The sequence below is a fragment of the Emydura macquarii genome, unplaced genomic scaffold (assembly GCF_026122565.2).
Source record: "Emydura macquarii macquarii isolate MOO-44397 ecotype Brisbane River unplaced genomic scaffold, CSIRO-AGI_Emac_v2 contig_2473, whole genome shotgun sequence".
Taxonomy (NCBI): domain Eukaryota; kingdom Metazoa; phylum Chordata; order Testudines; family Chelidae; genus Emydura; species Emydura macquarii.
In genome coordinates, this window is record NW_027132610.1 from 18,997,919 (window position 1) to 19,016,390 (window position 18,472).

The following is an 18,472-nucleotide window of genomic DNA, read 5'->3' on the forward strand; positions in this document are numbered from 1 at the left end:
GGGTCAAAAGAAATCTGATAAGGTTCAACAAGGACAAGTGCAGAGTCCTGCACTTAAGACGGAAGAACCCCATGCACTGCTACAGACTGGGGACCAGTAAACAGATTGCAGAACAGGTGCTTAGCAGAAAAGGACCTAGGGCTTACAGTGGACAAGAAGCTGGATATGAGTCAATAGTGTATGGCCTTGTTGCCAAGAAGGTTAATGGCATATTGGGCTGCATTAGTAGGAGCATTGCCAGCGTGTTGAGGAAAGTGAGTATTCTGCTCTATTCGGCACTGGTGAGGCCACATCTAGAGTGCTGTGTCCAGTTTTGGCCCCCGCACTACAGAAAGGATGTGGACAAACTGGAAAGAGTACAGCCGAGGGCAACAAAAATGATTAAGGGCTGGGGCACATGACTTATGAGGAGAGGCTGAGAGAACTGGCCTTATTTAGTCTGCAGAAGAGAAGAGTGAGGGGGAATTTGATAACAGCCTTCAACTACCTAAAGCGGGGTTCCAGGGGAGATAGAGCTAGTTTGTTCTCAGTGGTAGTGGATGACAGAACTAGGAGCAATGGTCTCAAGTTGCAGTGGGGAAGGTCTAGGTTGGATATTTGGAAAACCTTTTTCACTAGGCAGGTGGTGCAGCACTGGAATGGGTTACCTAGGGAGGTGGTGGAAGCTCCATCCTTAGAGGTTTTTAAGGCCTGGCTGGGATGATTTAGTTGGGGTTGGTCCTGCTTTGAGCAGGGGGTTGTACTGAGGTTCCTTCCACCCCTAATCTTCTATGATTCTAGGCAGCGTGTCCAGTAGCTAGTTACTACACTCTGGACCCAAGGGTGCCCTCGGCGGAGCCCACACAGCTGCTGTCCACTTCAGGGAGAGTTGTCTGTCTGTGTCTGAGGGCAGCTTGGGGCCAAATACAGCGCTGGTGTAAACTGACTTCTGGGAGCTGCTGTGGCCAAGGCAGGCTCGGGCCCCACAGGCTACAGCTGCCTAGGGGGGCGAGTTAAGATTACTCTGACAGCCTCCAACTTCTGCGTAGCCTGGCTCGGAGGGGGAGTGGGGGGTTGGGCGGTAGCGCGAGCGCTGCACTGGCAAAGGGATTGGGGATGTACTACTAGTTTATTATCGGGTTCGCTTAAGTTCCTCGATGTCGCTTCCTTTTCCCCCCCCCACCCCGCCCTCCTCTCTCTCAGTCTCCCGCCCCTCCCCCTTCTTTACCTTGACAAGTCCATAGGGCTGAGGTGAATGAGTGTCTCTCTCCCCAGGGTCTGGGGCTCTCTGGGTGACATTGCCCCCCCTCCCCCCATGAGTGGCGGTTGGGTTGCTAGCGCGGGAGCGCGCGCTAGCGGCGAGGGGGTGGAGCGCGCGCTAGCGGCGAGGGGGAGGGGTGATATTGACTGAAGCTCCGTGTCCGTAGCGCTGCCTCAGCGCGAGCGGCTCTCCCCCTCGCCCCCCCTCCCATTCCCGGCATGCCCCAGGGCAGCGGGGCTGGCTCTAACGAATTTGAATGAAGAGCCCTGCGCTTTCGGCGCCATTTTCGAGTGATGCCCGATCGCATCGCTGTCGTGGGGGAGCCGGAGCTCGCGGGGCCACCGAGCTGGGCGCAGATCGCCGTCAAAAATACCCGCGGCCCGCAGAGGCGCCCGAACAGGCGGTAAGAGCCGGAGGGAGCGGCCGCGGCCCTGGGGGGGTGTTGTCCGGTTAACGGGGGCGACCCGTGTCCCGCCTCCGGGAAAAAATCCCCCTGCAAGCCCGTCGGGAAGCGGGCGGCGGGGATCCCGGCCCCGGAGGCAGCAGTGGGGTGAGCAGGCGGGCGGTAGCGCCGGCTCCTCAGCGTGTCTGTCGCTGTCTCTCTCCAGACTGGGACCCCGGAGCGTCTGCCTCTCCCAGGTAACCCCCGCCCCAGGGCGGCTGAAGGGAGCATCTCCCGGGCAGGGACCTTGTCTGCCATGGCGCTCGTGCACCGCCGCCCTCGGAAGGGAGCGGTTCAGCCCCACGCAGAGCTGGCCCGGGAAGTTAGGGGCAGGCTGGGGATCCGGGCCACTCCGAGCGAAGGGCGCCTTTTCCAGCCCTCTGTCGGAGCCCCTCTCCCGTGACGTGACATGACAGGCTGTGTTCCCCGTGGCCGTGGGCATGGCGGGGCAGAGCGGAGAGTGCCCGGGATATAGCGATTGCTGGGTCCCCTGTTGTGCAGCAGCCAGGAGGGTTCCCCTCTCTCCTGTCTCCCGCCCCCCATGGCTTGTGACCCGGATTAGGGCCCCCCGAAGAGCCCTTCTTCTCCTTTCCCCCCTCCCCCTCCCCGGTCTCCTTTCGATGTAGGCAGGTTGACTCCTCTGTCTCGTAGCTCTCTCAGCCTCCCACTTTTTAAAATCGTAATTTCCCGTGTCACGATCTCGAAGCGCCTTTAGCAGACCTGGGGGCCGGTTGTGCTGCCGCACGCTATCGCATTGATCATCTCCGTCCCTTTGGCTAATAACCAAGGACGAACGCGCTTTTAATCGTATATTACCCCATGGCTAATTTTTTAGCATGAAAACGAGAGTTTCCTTCCGAAGCTAGAAGGGAAAACGTAATCTGGGGCCGTTTGCATTGCGCCGGTTATTTGTAGGTGCTGTTCACCTTCTCCGCCCCCATTTCCCCCAAAATGAGTAAATATCGTCCCCATAGGCAGCGCAGCCTAATACTGTGATTAGAAGTGGCCATTCACCATCTCTTCTCCGCCTACTAAATTCTGCGTTTCTGTCACCCGGGTCGCTATTTGTCATTGGCTTAGCTATTTTTTGGTGGCTGTTTCTATGTCACTTCTCGGTGGCCAGCAGTTCTCGGTCTCCCTAGGTTATGAGTATTTGTGCTTATGGTGATACGCAATGGTGCTCACTCTTGCAGTGTATGTGATGAGCGATTACCCCGCTGCATACACATAATATGTGACACTCGGTGCCTTTTCCTCCACGACGCTGTTTAACCCTCTCGGGACTGGATTTGGCGTGGGCGCTCACACTTCTGAGTTGCGCACACACAAGAAAGACATCTTTTTGCTGCAGCAGTTATTCGGTGGGAGTGAGTGGGGGATAATAATGTACAGGGGGCAGACAAGCTAACGTGCAGCACTGCGAGTTCAGAAATAGGCAGACCATCTGGCTCCTTCCCAGATAAAATTTCTAGCGCTACTTTTATTCCTGTGCCTACTTCCCTATTCGCTTTCGGCCGCCTGAACCTTTCTCAGATGCAGGAAGACGTATGAATATTTCCCCGAATCCTGCCAGATCTCAGGGCTCCAGTCTGCTTCCCTTGAGCACGCAGAACTCCCATTGAATCCCTGGGAGTATTGGTTGCGCAGTGAATTCGGGATCGGTCCCACATGTATGTGCCCCTTCAGAAAATACTGGATCCAGTATACGGCCCCCCTGATTGGCTGCACTAACGTATTACTGGGGCTTGAAGGTTGGACTGGGTCATAGGATTTCTCCGCTTCTCTCTCTTCCCCACCCCACCCCCCGCGCGCGCATCCATCCACTCTCTGGTTAACGCCAAGAGTGTGTGCGTTTTGCTTAGCACCCTCTGCACCGAAAATAATGAGTTAACAGAAGAACGTAGGAGGAGGGACGTACAGAAGAGTTGGGGTGCAGAAGTGCTGTACAAAGGATTTCTATGTACATGGCTGAAGGCTTGTAGCCTTAAAGTGAAATACAAAACTTAATATTTCCAGCATGTTAGCTGGATTCAAGGTATTTTCTGTGTAAGGCAGAAATACAATAGTTTAAGAACACTTTCTTATTGTGAACTCTGGGGTTTTCTTAGTTTTTAAATCCAGTACACAAATCACACTGTTCAATCTGTTTATTCAGCTGTAGTTATTCTTAGTTTGTCTCTGTCTTATATTTAAATCCTGATAGCTCGAAAATTAAATTTAATCTGTTAAATTGTGATATTAATAAGACTGTTATATTTTAGCATTTATTCCCTTAAATGTACATGATTACTACTTAACTGTTTTAAGAAACATTTTTAATATTTTGTGTGGGAATGTGCACAAAGCTGTTTCTTTGTAACTGAGTGTGTACTTTTAAAAATATCAGTATTTGAACGGATTTACACTATTCAGCAGTGGGAGTAAATGTATAAACATTGACTTTCACTTTCAAGGAAATAACTGTCCTGACTTATAGTTAATTTAGAAAACAGAACAGGTAAGTATTGTACAGGTGCGTATGCTTTATTTCTTTCTCTGTCATTCAAGTACATAGCATACATAGTATGGTTTGTTAGTCTTTTATAATAAAATATTTATACTTATTAGATATTTGACTACATCAAAGAATGATTTCTTTATAGCTTCATTTTTATTTCAGAACTTTTTACCATTTCCATTTTTTATAATTATATAAAGGTGGGTGTGGCTAAAAAGAAAGAAGTAAGCAATCTGGTATCTGTGTACAGTGCACATTTATGTAATTTATATAGGTTTCCTGATACTTGATTTACTCATTTGATGTATTTGAGAAATTCACTTAGTTTAAATTGAACCTCGTAGGTCTGCTTGCATTTTTCACCTTAGTTAAAATGTCAAACATTAACTGAGGTTTACTTGGCCTTAGAAAACTTTAATTTGATATTTCCTTTAAATGTATTTGTAGCTCCAATAAACATGTATTTACACTACACCCATAAATTAAAGTTACAGTTATGCACTTGTGATCAGATTATTGCTTATAATTTTGTCATGGAACATAATCAGTATCATCTTTATAAATTTGTTTATATTAAGCCCGGTCAATTATTTTGGCTGTCAGAAAAACTTTTAAAATAGGCTACAGTTGTCCTGTTAAAAAACATAAATTGCACTGAAACTTCCCTAGAGGTACAGGGGGGGAGGTTGGTTCGGGTTTTGGTTTGGTTTGGTTTGGTTTTGGTTAGGGTTTTTTGGGGATAAGTGTAAATCTGAAGATTGGAGATTTTTTTTTTTTTAATAAAAAGAAGTACAGTATTTCCTAGTAATTTGGAATTATATGGGTAGCTTTTACTGATATTGTGGGGTATTGTATTGCAAATGTACTGTAGTAACATTTTAAGATAGAACTTTTTGTTAACTTGTTAACTAGATATTAAAGTTAGAATATATCCTCTATCCTGTTTGTTTATTTTTTTTAGCTTAATAGAATCGAGACTTCTTACTATTCCACCGGAAATACAAAGCTATAGAGGAAAACTTATTTCTAAACTTAATACTTTTAATTTCCTTAAGTCAATTATTACTTTCTGTATTGGGACACATTAGGATTACATATTGCTTGAACTGCATACATGCTACCTGCCCATAGGTATGCTCCTCAGGGAAAGTTTATGTTATCCATATTGGATGTCATAAGGCTGTCTTAACAGGTGTATCAAAAAAAATTCTGAAACGTTGTGTGTATATATATATACACACATACTTCCTATTTTTATGTACAGAGTAATGATGTAGCAGTCTGTTTTTGTAAATAACTTACTATTTTTTAATATTTGAGCTAGGAAATATTAAACTATATTTAAAAGGAACTGGGAAACTTAAAATTATAGTCTCTATATATACACTGGATATATTTGCTTTCTTAGATACAGGTTTTTTTCCAAAGGCAGTTTCTAGTCATTTCAGTAATTATATTAATTACTGTCATCACAAATTATCAAAGGTAGGAGCATCTTAGACTTATTTTTGCTCTCTATGGAAACTATAGGGAATAAAATTCAGGATTTTGTGTCGAAATTGAAATGAATTTTTTATAATACAATTTTTAAAAACCAAAAATGGCATTTTTAATGTATATAAATATATTTTGGAAATATTCTCTATACATATCTTTGCATAGCTAATGAATAGCTCTAGTTCTAAATTGCTAATAATCTAGCACTTGAACCAGTGGCCAGAAAAAAAAAACTACCTTTCCTATTAACAATATTAATTTTTTGTTTGGACCAAACTATACAAAATCACTATTTTTTATACATAGTCTGTTGCATTTTTGTGACTCTTTACACACTACTTTAGTTTAGAGATAAATTATTTAATTTTTTACTTAGCTAGTAATGCATTTTTAAGATAGAAATAATAGTCAAGTATCTACAAAGATTGAGGGAAAGATGAGACAAATAACAGAGATATGAAAATTGTCTAAATTTAAACAACTGAAAAAGTTGGTTTGCAGTTTTATTTATTTTGTGAATTATTGGCACTTTGCTCTATAGAATTGCTGGTAGTCACTGTTTTAGAACCTATCAAACTTGAATTCTTTTCTTTTAAATCTAAATTATCATTAAAGTATTTTCATAATTTTGTGTGGTACACTATGTTTCTGAGATGGTAAGAAATGGCTTGGTATAAACCTTCTGTCTTTTGTTTAATGTAGCTTAAATCAATGCCTGTATTGATTTGTTTAACCCTTTACTGTAAGTTTTTTAAAAACTCTAATTCTGCTAAAAGAAACATTTGGGTAAGTCTATACTTTAGAGATTTAATGGGTCTATAATTCTGAGAAATAATTTAGTTCTCGGCTTCATTTATTTTTGTATGACAACTTCCATCAGTCTTGCATGAAGATTGGAGGTGGATAATCTAACCACTTCTAATTCAGTTATGTTGTAAGTTTAACTATTGTTTAATTGACTAATATTTGTGTGTAATTGGAGTTCACTGTACCTGTACCTTTAAAAGCTAGTTTCTATTCGTGGGAAGTAATAGACTTCAAAATCTTTCTTTAAATCTAAACAGTTTTTAAAATGTTAGCAGTTCAGCATATCTAGAGTACAAGTATGTCCCCATTTATTAGTGTGTATACAGCATGTATAAATAAAAATATATAGCTTTTATTTTTCTAAAGTTTTTCCTAAGAAGACTTATTCGAAATCAAGATATAATCTTCATTTTACCTGAAACTGAAAAAAATAACAATGACTGTCACTGATCTTTATTAATGTCTAAAGGAAACCACTACTGAAAGTGGCAAAATTATATATATCAGCTATTTAGTTTGTAAAGGCTGGTGAGAGTACTCACTGTAGATATAGATTATTCGTAACTTTAAGAATTGAGTCAAAATACACTCATTTGTTTATCTAGTAAAAAATGTCCAATTGGGTTAAGCTTTGGATTTAGAAAACTATGTTGATTATGATTTTAAAAATATTTTCTGATAATATTAATATGTTTAGCTTCAAACTTAATATTTAACATACTAAAAGAATACATTAATATAAATTTTTTTAGGAAAAAGTCAAAAAAAAAAAAAGAAAAGAAAAAGAAATATGTGGCTGGATATTTTTTCCAAGTTATTTGTTCTTAAAAGGGTGGGAATAGAGAAGATGTAATAGGAATAAAAGTAAATAAAAATGTATTTTTACAAAAAAAAGTCAGTTGACCTTATTCAAGATACTATGGCTGTCTTTAATAAAACTTGAAAATACATTTAAAGAATAAAGTGGAAATATAGTGAAAATATTTGTAAGCAGGTGACCTGATCTAGTCATCTGCTGCATGTTTATTAGACATACTTGAGATGTATCTTGTTATATATAGCACCTACAGTACAAAAGCAAAATGAATCTGAGCATTTGGCTATATTAGTGCACTGTTTTTTTTTGTGTGGACATTTGAAGTGACCATCTTTATTAGGTTTTTGTCTTGTTTTTATCCAATAAATTACATGGCCAGATATTTTTTCCCCTTTAAAATGTGTGTGACTGCAATACTATACAATTCCATTAGATGTTTTAGAGTAACTTATTATGTTTATACAATTCCTCCTTGTTAAAAATGTTGATAGTATTGCTGGTATCTTGAAAAAAGTGGGCTAAAAACTGTTTTAAAGAAAGCACCACATGCTAAACACTTCTTGATAAAAGTCAATAGCGGATTTCAGGAAGTATCACAGTGGACACATTAATTGTTAAATGTTTATAGTTAACTGTTTAATTTTTTTCTCCCCTCTCTCTCTTTCTCCGCCTTACTTCCCACAAGAATACATTATAGGGAGAATGAAAGCAGAAACATGCTAATCTGATTTGTTTCAGGAGGCTACTGATAATAAAGAAGCATATCACAGGTGTTCCTAATCAAGTCAGTTTGGGGGGTTTTTTTGTGTGTGTGTGTTTTTAAAATTAGGGCTTTCCTTAACATAGACAAAGTGAGGGTCAACTTGATGACCTACATCTATGTTTGGGGATCAACCATGAAACTGTGGGTGTCGGAAATATGTTATAATAAGTGACATTTTTATTGCAGGTTTTGACCTTTCAATAGAGAGCTGATTCTGGAGAACAACTTACTTCTGTGATTGAAATATTCTCTCTGGAAAGCTGATGGAGTATGAGAATGGTATATATTATATTAACATTTCACATATTACACATGTTCTTTATTTTTAAAAATGCTTGTAGTAATAGGACTTCTTTGGTTTATACATAATGAGGCTGTTATACTGGTTAAAGATGTTTTGCTTGCTGAAGTTATTCTTCTTTACATTCACTCTGTAAAGTTTTAAGACTAAATAAAAAAACAGTCTCCATTTCCCTCTGAAGACAGTCTACGTGTTAAGTGGCCAAAATATGTACAAAAAGCTGAGCTTGCAACAGCCTTGCTCATTGGAGTTGCATAAATTCTCCGTATAGTGGTGTTCTCGTATTCTTGTATTGGGAATTACTACTGCTAATGCAAAATAATAATAATAATAATGGATGATAGACTGGTCATTTTTAAGTAATTTTATTCTGTTGTCAGTAATGTGTGTGAAAGAGAAGAATGGAGAACTAGTTGAGTGCATTTCAATCTACTATACAAAATTAATTTTTAAAATTATTAATAACTAGCCACTTCACAAGTAAAGCAGTATAGAATTTGCAAAATTGGTTTTCAAAGCCCACCTCCATATAAAGAGTTGTCAGAAATGTAATTTATCTTCTTGCCTATCAGTAAATATTTAAGTATTGTACAGTAAAGCAATGAATAATTTAAGAATAATAAACATGCAATATACAATACTCATCTTGCAAGTCTTGTTTTGCAGTGAGTGATAATTTGGTTGAAACTGAGAAATCCACTCAAAATAATCAAGACCTCTCTACCTGTATATGAATAATCTTAACTAACCATTAAAATAAACAACTGAAATTTAAAAAGTAATTGCACTTAGATAAAACAAATTTGTTTAAATATTAAACAGCACTAGAAATTTTAAGACTTTATCTCTATGATAAAATGCATTGTGACAACAAATAATTTTATGAACATATTGTGACATTAGCAATTTCAGTGTTCAGCTGATAAAGAGCTTTTAGCCTTAATAAAATATTACTGCCTCTTTAAATATATGTATCTTTGCAGAAAGTAATTGTACCAAAATGTAAGATACAAACTTTGCTTTTGAAAGCTGCAGTAAGCCCATACAATTGCTGACTATACCTGAAAAAGTTCCAACAAATCCACTGATGTGTAAAATGTATCTGTCCTTACTTTAGTAGTTAACTTCAAATCTGGTTGAAGGATTGCAAGCGCTTAGCAATATTATTACACCTTTTATTGTAACAGTATTTTAGGAAATATTTTTTCTTCAAGAATGTCTGCAAAATATTCTATATAGTATGACAGGTTTGTAGGTACTGAAAGCCTTCTATATAAAATTCACATTTGAAAATCAAAACTTTGAGTACACACAACATATAAAATGTAAATAAATTTGGAATAGAGCATAACTTTATATTTTGATCAACCTTACCACCTGGCCTTTGTTCTGTGGTAAATGAATAGAGAAATTTTTATAATCTTTATTCGAATAAAACAAACTCAAGAAAAGTTACTATTTAATTGGGATTTTTATTAATATTCCTGTTTGGGATAATTTGCATAACACACAAAATTTTTAAACTTTAGAAGCTGTTTATAATCTCTGTTCTTCATTCAGTGGGTACTACTCATTTATGAATAATTTGAGTTTCCAGTTCTGTATATGCATTACATTTTAATAATTTTGTTTGTGCTCCTTTTTTCTATGCAAAAGCAATTATAATCTTGTTAATGAAAATCAGCATTATATTAGTAGGTAAATGTATCTAAAACTCCCTTGTTACAAATTTAAAATGTGAAAATTTGACAAGGTGTACCTCAGTCTGACAAAAGTTGAGGGTATTTCTAATGTAATATTTTGAAGGAAAGTATACTGTCTAGACTTTAACTATAAATCCAAAGGATTATTGTAAATTTAGGGCCTAATGCTGCAAACTCTTAGACACATGAATAGTTCTAAAGACTCTTATGAGTTAGGATTTGCAGAATCATGTCCTTAGTAGTTGCAATCCTTGGTTTTTTAAGAATTGTTCAAAATACTTAATTGCCTTAAATGGATAGTTTTGGAATGTAGTAATATTTTTGGGGAGTTGTCTCAAAATGAGGAATTAAAATGTGTAGCAACACACTTTCTTAGAAGGCTTATTAATTTACAAGCTCAAATATCACCCGGGACTGCTACTGTAAATAAAATTGTTAATTTTCATTATAAAATCCACTTTTCCACATTGATTTGTTCTAGAAATTTGCCATACTGAAACTTATTCTATATAATTCACAGCCCAAAAGAGATATAGTGACTTTCTAGAGGGATGTAAAGTGTGTTTTTAAGTTCAACTGCTGCAATCCTTACTTATTCAAAACTGTTGACTGCATTAGGAGTTTTGACTGAATAAGGACTGCTGTGTGGGGCCCTTAAAAAGAATTGGTGTGGGTATTTAAACATAATTTATATTTAACTTTTAAAATTAGTCTTCATTATCTAATAGTAACGGAAGGTGAAAGGGATAAAAATGCACAAGATTTACTTTTTTACAAAGCTAAATGGGTACATTTTGTGGCCATTTTTAATATTCCTACTCTAGGTGTGTACACAAAACTATACAGACTTGTTGGCTAAATAACAGTTTTGAGAGTTGGTAACACGTACTTATATAATAGATCATAACTGCTCTAAAAGAGCTGTTACAGGTTATTGTGTCAGTTATCCTATGCTTTCTTTAAAGTCTTCTCTTGCTTTTCTAAGTCAATTGAAATTGATAGTTGCATATCTACTTCATGAAAATTATTTAACTCGAGCCTAGTTATTACAACACATGTAAAATCACCCATTGTTTGAAAACTCTATGATATCTTAGGCAAGGCATTTTAAAATTTTGGAATCCTTCAGAACTGCATTTTCTGGCTTTTGTTGATTTAAACTAGATCCAGCCTTTAACATACAAAAGCCTACATTACAATAATGTTATCAGATTTAAATATGCATTTCACTTTTATTCTGTCAGTCATTTAGTAAGACATCTGCATAACAAGGATTTGAGACTGGTCCACTCAATTTTTCCTTGATTATGCATAAAACATTTAAGTTTTTCACACGAGACAGAATTTTTAAGAAGCAACAAGCTACATGCAAATCATCTTTAGCAATAATGATTAAAACTAAATTCATTATATTTAAGTGTTCTTTTACCCAAAAACATATGTCTAGGTATAGATGGAGGGTTGCTTCATCTTGATTTTTTTTTTTAATTAATTTGAACAAAAAACTAGGCAGAAGTGCTTCCAAATCAATACATAAAAACTGTATTTCAGGTTTTCTATTATCAGAGTTCACTTATTCGACTGTTCACCCTGTTGCACTGATATTTTGTTAATCTATCTTATTTTAAATTGGCTATCTTGTCAAGTTTCATACAATAATTTGGAGGGAAAGCAGTATGTTTGAAGGTGTGATTGCTGATTGACTGACTGGTGTATTTAATGTCTGAGTAATCCACTATTACCAAACATGCTAACTTCTGAGTTTATTTGAAATAATAGTTGGGTATTCACTGCAAGATTTTTCTGAAGTGAAAAATCTGAATAATTTATATATTCTCCTGCGGGGACCTGTTTCAGTCTGGTGTATTTCTCTAATGTTTTGATGGCAATATTTTATGAGAAAATTATTTCACAACTGAAGCATTGGAGAAGGGGAATGGCTTATTCTGTCAGTTACACTATTTTTTAAAAATAAGAAACTCAACTTTTCTGTGAAATACAATTTCAAATTTAGTAATATGTAAAATACTTACACCATTGCATTAATATCTTAACCTTTTAAGAGTTTGCCCTTAACTTATTTCTTTATGGTAAATGCTTTGATGTTTTAAAATCTTTCAAACAATCAAAAGTCTTATTGCTTCATCCTGCCTCCCGCATCAACCTTCCTTAAGATGTATTAAAGATGAATTTGCTCAGGGGGAAATGACTGGGTCTAAATAGTGACAATTAACATTAATTTAAAGAGATTTTCTGTGAAAATAGTGTTATACTCAGTATTTTATGGTCTTTACAACTTTATTTAATTGGCTTTGTTTTCTGCTTTTAAAAATGCATAGAGCTTGCATTTAATACTTCACAGTATATCTAAAATGGGTTAAATTATGCCCTGTGTGGGAGAAATTTGCAGTAGGGCTGGGAATCAAAAGATATGACTTAGAACTTGTGTTCATCACCTCCTGGGACAAAGTTGGCCGTTGGTAGATTGAGTCAGGGGTGTGGTCTCCCGGCTGTTCGCACAGAGAAAGTAGCATAGCTCTTCCAAGCACCCACAGATGTAAACTACCCCAAACATCTGCCAGGAGTGGGGGATTAGAAGAAGACTTGCTATTCCTCGTGGCACCATTGCTTCCTGATAGAAACCCTCACCTGTAACTGGCTCAAAACACACATGTAGAGAATTTGCCTCACAGAAGAGGGTTCTTCGCAACATAATGTTGACTCTGTCTGCATTATCTTGTACAGGCAAATCCCTGAGGAGCAGAAAGATTCTCCCTTTCATGCTCTGAAACATGCAGCATTTCTACAGGTTTTAGAAGGGAGAATGATTTTGTTAGTATGCTTCTCCACCATCTCCTACATTTGCTGTGTATCTTGCAGAACCTCTCCATGCGCCCATTCTAACAAGATGTTTTGGCCCAAAGGTGGGGAAAAAAATGAATTGAGACATCGTCTTGGATTACACAGCTGCTTTTTAAACAAAGGGCCGGCTCCTGATCTTCATTATTTATGCATATATATCTATTTAATGTGGATTGTATGCAAGGATTATTATGTATACCTTCTACCTGCTTTAATTAGTTAAACTGTAGATTTGATTCTAAAATGGAATTTAAATCTTTGCTCTCTTCAATAGTGGATACACATGTCATTTAAAATATGGTCACGGGGGATGACTACTCTTTCTCAGTGTCATAATAAGGCTCAAAATCTGGGTGTTAGTTGCGAAAGTGCTTGTTTTGCATTAAGTTTATAAGGTTATTTGGAGACTTTTGAACTAGCAGTCAGAGAATAAGTTCTCCTAGAGCAGGGGTGGCCAAAATGTGGCTCATGATCTGCATGTGGCTCTTTTACAGTTAAAATGCGGCTCCCCCCTCCCCCGCCTTATAGAGTGGAATTGGGAGCTTAGAACTTCTTCCCTGCTTAGGGTGGAGGGGCTAGAGGATTCTGCCCAGTAGGAAGGGGGGGATTGGGAGGGTCAGTAAATTTGGCCAGCCCTGTCCTAGAACATTAGGTTCTGGAAGATTGTTATGCATGTCTTTAGAGAAGTAACTTGCCATAGATTTGTAATTAAGGTCTTGCAGTCATAGTGAATTGACTATCAATACTTTATATCTATTTCTAAAATTGATTCCTCAGCATACATTTCTTACGGCAAGTTAGCAAATGCTAAATACTTGATTTAACAAGTACAAAACCTTCACAAAAAATGTTTTGCCTGAAAAATTTCCTGTTTAGAAAATGGAATCATTCTTTGTATTTTTCATGTGTAGTATTGAGTTTGTCAATCCCACTGAGACTTCTGTGTTGAAAATGTGACAACTCAACATTATGAATATTTTTTATCTTTAAATTTTTAGATTACAAAATAACTTAGTTTTAACCTATGGGTGATCCATTTTTGTTCTGTAGGAAACTACTGGACTAGTCACTAAGGCCTTAATGCAACACACCCTCCCTATTCAGCTAAACACTTCAGCACATTTGAGTATTTTGCTGAATAGAGATAGAGTTAAGCAAGTTCTTACGCTTTATTAAATTGGTGCCTAAGAAACCCTTTGTCCACAGTCCCCACTCCCCCACCCCACTTCTTCACCCCACCATGTTAGATATAACTTGTTTTCCATGTGCCTTTTTTATTCTTTTGTCCCTGCACTCCACACATTACCCTTCCAGATTTTGAGATGGCAGGGTGCCAGCACAGAGACTTAAATTTAATGCTTTTTTTTTTTTTTTTTTTTTTTAAATTTATTTATTTATTTATTTATTTATTTTGGCTTAAATTTTGAGGAAAACAGCATGAGGAGAGTAAGCATAATTTGAATCAGCAGAAGTCCATCAGTAATCTAGAATAGTCTGTTTGCCTAATTCTAATTTATTTCAAGTAATTACACTAAATAGGAGACCCCTTGAAAAATACTGAATTATGTTAATTAGCAGTCAAGTTCAAATAGCTATAAAATCAAGGATAATGCATCAAAAGATGTACTTTGTGTGTGTGTGTATGTGTATATATATATATATATATACACACACACACATAATTTATCAATAAGGCAGGACTAATGTGTTTGAAAAAGTGTGCATAGATTATGTAAAAATGAAGTCATAGTGAAATGAGCCTGTCTTTTGATATTAAATCTTTGAGAAATAGAGAGACCACTAGTTTATTTTGTATGTGTGTGTGTGTGTGCTACTATTTTACTGTGTAATCAACTGTTACATAATTTTCTTAAAGGATGGTGTAGTGTCTGTTGTAGTTATAATGCTTATTATAGAATATCCTTACATGCTTTACAATTCTTTTAAATACTTTCATTATGCATTCTGTATGCAGTTTAATAAATATCTCTAAAATATTCCCCTTTAATTACCATTTTATTTAATGATCATTTGCAAATGTAGTAATTCTTCTAAAAACAAATCAATGCCCAAATAAAGTGAAATATATTTGATACATTGTTATGGTAAAACTTATGTCTGTCTTCTGCATCAGAGCTGGAGCCTTCCGAATCGAGATAGGATTGTCACCTAAAATACAATCCAACAATAACTGACCTTCATGAACCTACAAAAGGAGAAAACAAAAATTTTGACTTGTTAATGTGCCAAATGTCCCGGTTACATTTTTTTCTGGGGTTCCTGGGGGGGGGGGCATTGAGCCTCTTCTAAAGTGATTAGGTTTCTGCTTTCAGGAGTCATCTCTTATATCATATAATTGGTTTGATTTATTTTCTATCAGTGTTGACTACTAGGTTAGGCCCCAATCTTGCAAACACATGCAAACTTAACTTTAAGCATGTGAGTGTTCCCACAAAGCCATTGGACTAATCAGGTGATTAAATTTAAACATGTGCATACGTGTTTCTTTTACAAGTCGGCAGGCAAGAAATCTAGAACGGAAGAACAATCATTTTCATGCCACTTTTTTCAGAATAACTCCTCCACTTCCTTTTGCTACCAATTTGATTCCTACCCTTGAATCAAGCAGTCAGATGTAGACAGTTCAATCAAAAGTTCTTAAACTTATCTTTAGGGTTTTATTTGTTGTATATTTTCTTAGAAAATATTTAAGATCTAAGAACACAGAACAAAATGAGGAGAAATATGTGCAGTAGCACTCTACAGACTTAGGGTACAGGATTGGTCTATTCTGTCTGAACAGGTGGCTTCATGTGGCACTCAGGAGGAGAGATTCTCTTGGCAGTGTCTTGCCAGCCTCTGACAAAAAGATGACACCTCTGACTCAGAATTTGAAGGAGAAATCTGCCAGTTAGCATAAGCTTCTTAATTTATGGATGTTCCTTAACATGTGGACTGCTCTTCACCACAAATAATCTGGTATATCCATGCCAGTGATAGTGATAGCCAGAAGATTGTGAAGAACAGTCATCTCCTGAAAGAATTTAGGGTGCCTTACAATTTAGGACCGGGCCTTTCATATTACAGGAACAACCCCATATAATGTAAAATTATTACCATTTCATTTAAATATAGGAAGAAAGGAGAATTTGAATTGTCTTAAATACTGCATTTAAACTTTAAAACAGGGAACAGCTTTCTTAGCAGTTTGATGCAGAGTAGGCTTAAGGAATCTCTTTCCATTTGAAAGCATTAGAAATCTGTTTTGAAGGCTTTGGAATGTACATGCTTTTAAGAGTTACACTGTAAGGTAAATTCTATAATTTTATCTAGCATCTGTTTCTTAGTTCTGGGGACTTCAAGTTGAGTTCATCATCTCAGTCCTACACTGACTGAAAGTGGACTTCCTCCTAAGTAACTTAAAAAGGCAGAATACATTTATTTTTGGAAATTGTTTTTGAATATTGTTTACTAAATAATTACTTTTTGAACTATTAGAGTAAATTGCAAATATTTGGTTTAGTGCTACAATTCCTTTGAGATAGGTAAGTGCTAGCCTCATCCTTCATATGTTAAAAAGTGATTCCCTCCCCTCCCCCAAAGTCACCCTTTCTGAAGTAAGAAAGATAATCCAGAATTTAGTGATGACTCTGAAAATAACTATATTTCCTCAGGGGAAAATGCTTCCAAAGGAGAAAACTGCCATTTACTTGAATGAATGAATCTCATGTACTGATAAATACCTTTTTTTTTTTTTTTTTAAATCACCTGTTAATTGTCAAGAGGAAGATTCATGATCATTCTGATGTTCAGAATTGTGGATATTTAGTAGACAATGTTTGGCAGAACTGGGAGTAGAGCTTAGTTCTTCCTGACTTCTAGTCCTATGCTTTAGCTATTGGATCATACTTCCTTCCCTTAAATTTTTTAGTATTCAGATTAATTGTTGGAGGTTTTACTTACAGTACTGAATACTGAACCTAATGCAGAGCAGCAGGAGGCACTCAGCATTCTTGTGCTCTTTGCAGTGTAGAGGGAATGATGAAGTTCCTTTCATTTGACAAATCTACTAAGAAAATTGTGGATTTTGCCTGGGTGACTAGCTTCAAATATGACCTTCACTAATTATAATAACAATCAATATTGTCTTCCTCAGAATACACATGAGTAGTGGGTAGCTGCTCCTAGAACTCATGGCTATTTTATGAACAAAATCCTAGTGTGTGTGTGTGTGTGTGTGAGAGAGAGAGAGAGAGAGAGAGAGATCACACAGACAGACATTTGACTGCAAAATAAAAGGATCTGAAGTTAGAAGTAGTTCAGGTAGGCTCATTTCTGTATCTCTACAGCCACTAATGAATGCATTACAGAAATCCCAAATGGATTAAGCATCTGCCTGCCATGGAACATCTGAAACTTCTGTTCAAGTGTCAAATTAAGGGCACTAATAATGCGGTAATATTATGTAAAAGTGACAGCAAATATTAGGTGTTTCTTTGCTCTTGACTAGAGGGCTTCCTTATCTGTGCACTGGATCGGTAATCCTTGAGATACAAATAACGTATGACCTTTACCTTCAAGCCTTTTGGCCTCCTGAACACTTATAAAAATTGTGATGGTAGTGACATCAGGTCATAGAAGAAAAGATAGCACATTATCTCTGTTCTGGATGACTGGCTAATAAAGAGCATCTTCTTTTAGGATTCACAAAGAGAAATATGTAGAGTAAAAACATTGTTCTGGGGGCTGGAAGTTAACAAGAGACCAACCAGTCCTTTTGTGCTTTCTGGCCCTTACTTCATGGCATTTTCTCTGATTCTAGAATTCTTGGAAGACACACTCAGCTGTGAGGACTAAGATTGCTGGGATTCATTGTTCTGTGCTAAGGTACAATTTCTGGCTTTTCACACAATTGTATATCATACCTATGCAGCAGTAGACTACAAAACAACAATTTTAAGAGGTTTACACTTCCATACAGCACAAACCTGTATCTAATATAATGGTTGAAAAAGTAACATACCCTGAGAGACTACTTGCTGCAAGATTTTTAGTTGATTCAGGCAACATACCAATCTGACTAGGTGGACTGCTTGCAAATCAGTGGAAATGGCCAAGAATAAAGCAAATTAGAAGGCAATCTCTGATTAACTTTGGTTATCTCCCCAGCTTCCAGGCAGTTCTGTGGTGTTATATGCATTTAGCATCAGGGGGCCTACAAAGCAGAGTATTACACAACCTATGAGTTTTTCACTGGGACAGAAAGAGCCTTCACTCTGGGTTTTGCATATCACAGGGAGGAAGTGCAAAGACATATTGACAGAACACATAGTCATTGCACATAGATGGGTAGAAGGAACCTCAGCAAATAACACTTTGAATAATAAATTATTTCCAAGGAGTATGCCCAAGTTTACAGTCCTTGTCTGGACCAAAAAACCCAATATTCTGGATGTTTTCTTGATCTGGTGTGTATTACCTGACATTTGGTCGGTCGGAGAGGCAAGCAAATCTCCAGAATCTTCAGTTTGATTTAAGAAGCA

The 18,472-nt window shown here is 37.3% G+C and overlaps 1 long non-coding RNA gene across 1 annotated transcript in view; it reads left to right on the forward strand.

Annotated features, from left to right (window-relative positions):
• LOC137163049 (uncharacterized) overlaps positions 1-18,092 on the forward strand; it is a 60,582-nt gene extending 42,490 nt beyond the window's left edge. The window contains exons 3-4 of the long non-coding RNA XR_010922607.1: positions 8,250-8,342; positions 17,752-18,092. This is a non-coding gene — a long non-coding RNA (uncharacterized lncRNA). The remainder of the gene's footprint in view (positions 1-8,249; positions 8,343-17,751) is intronic.
• Positions 18,093-18,472: the final 380 nt, after the last annotated feature.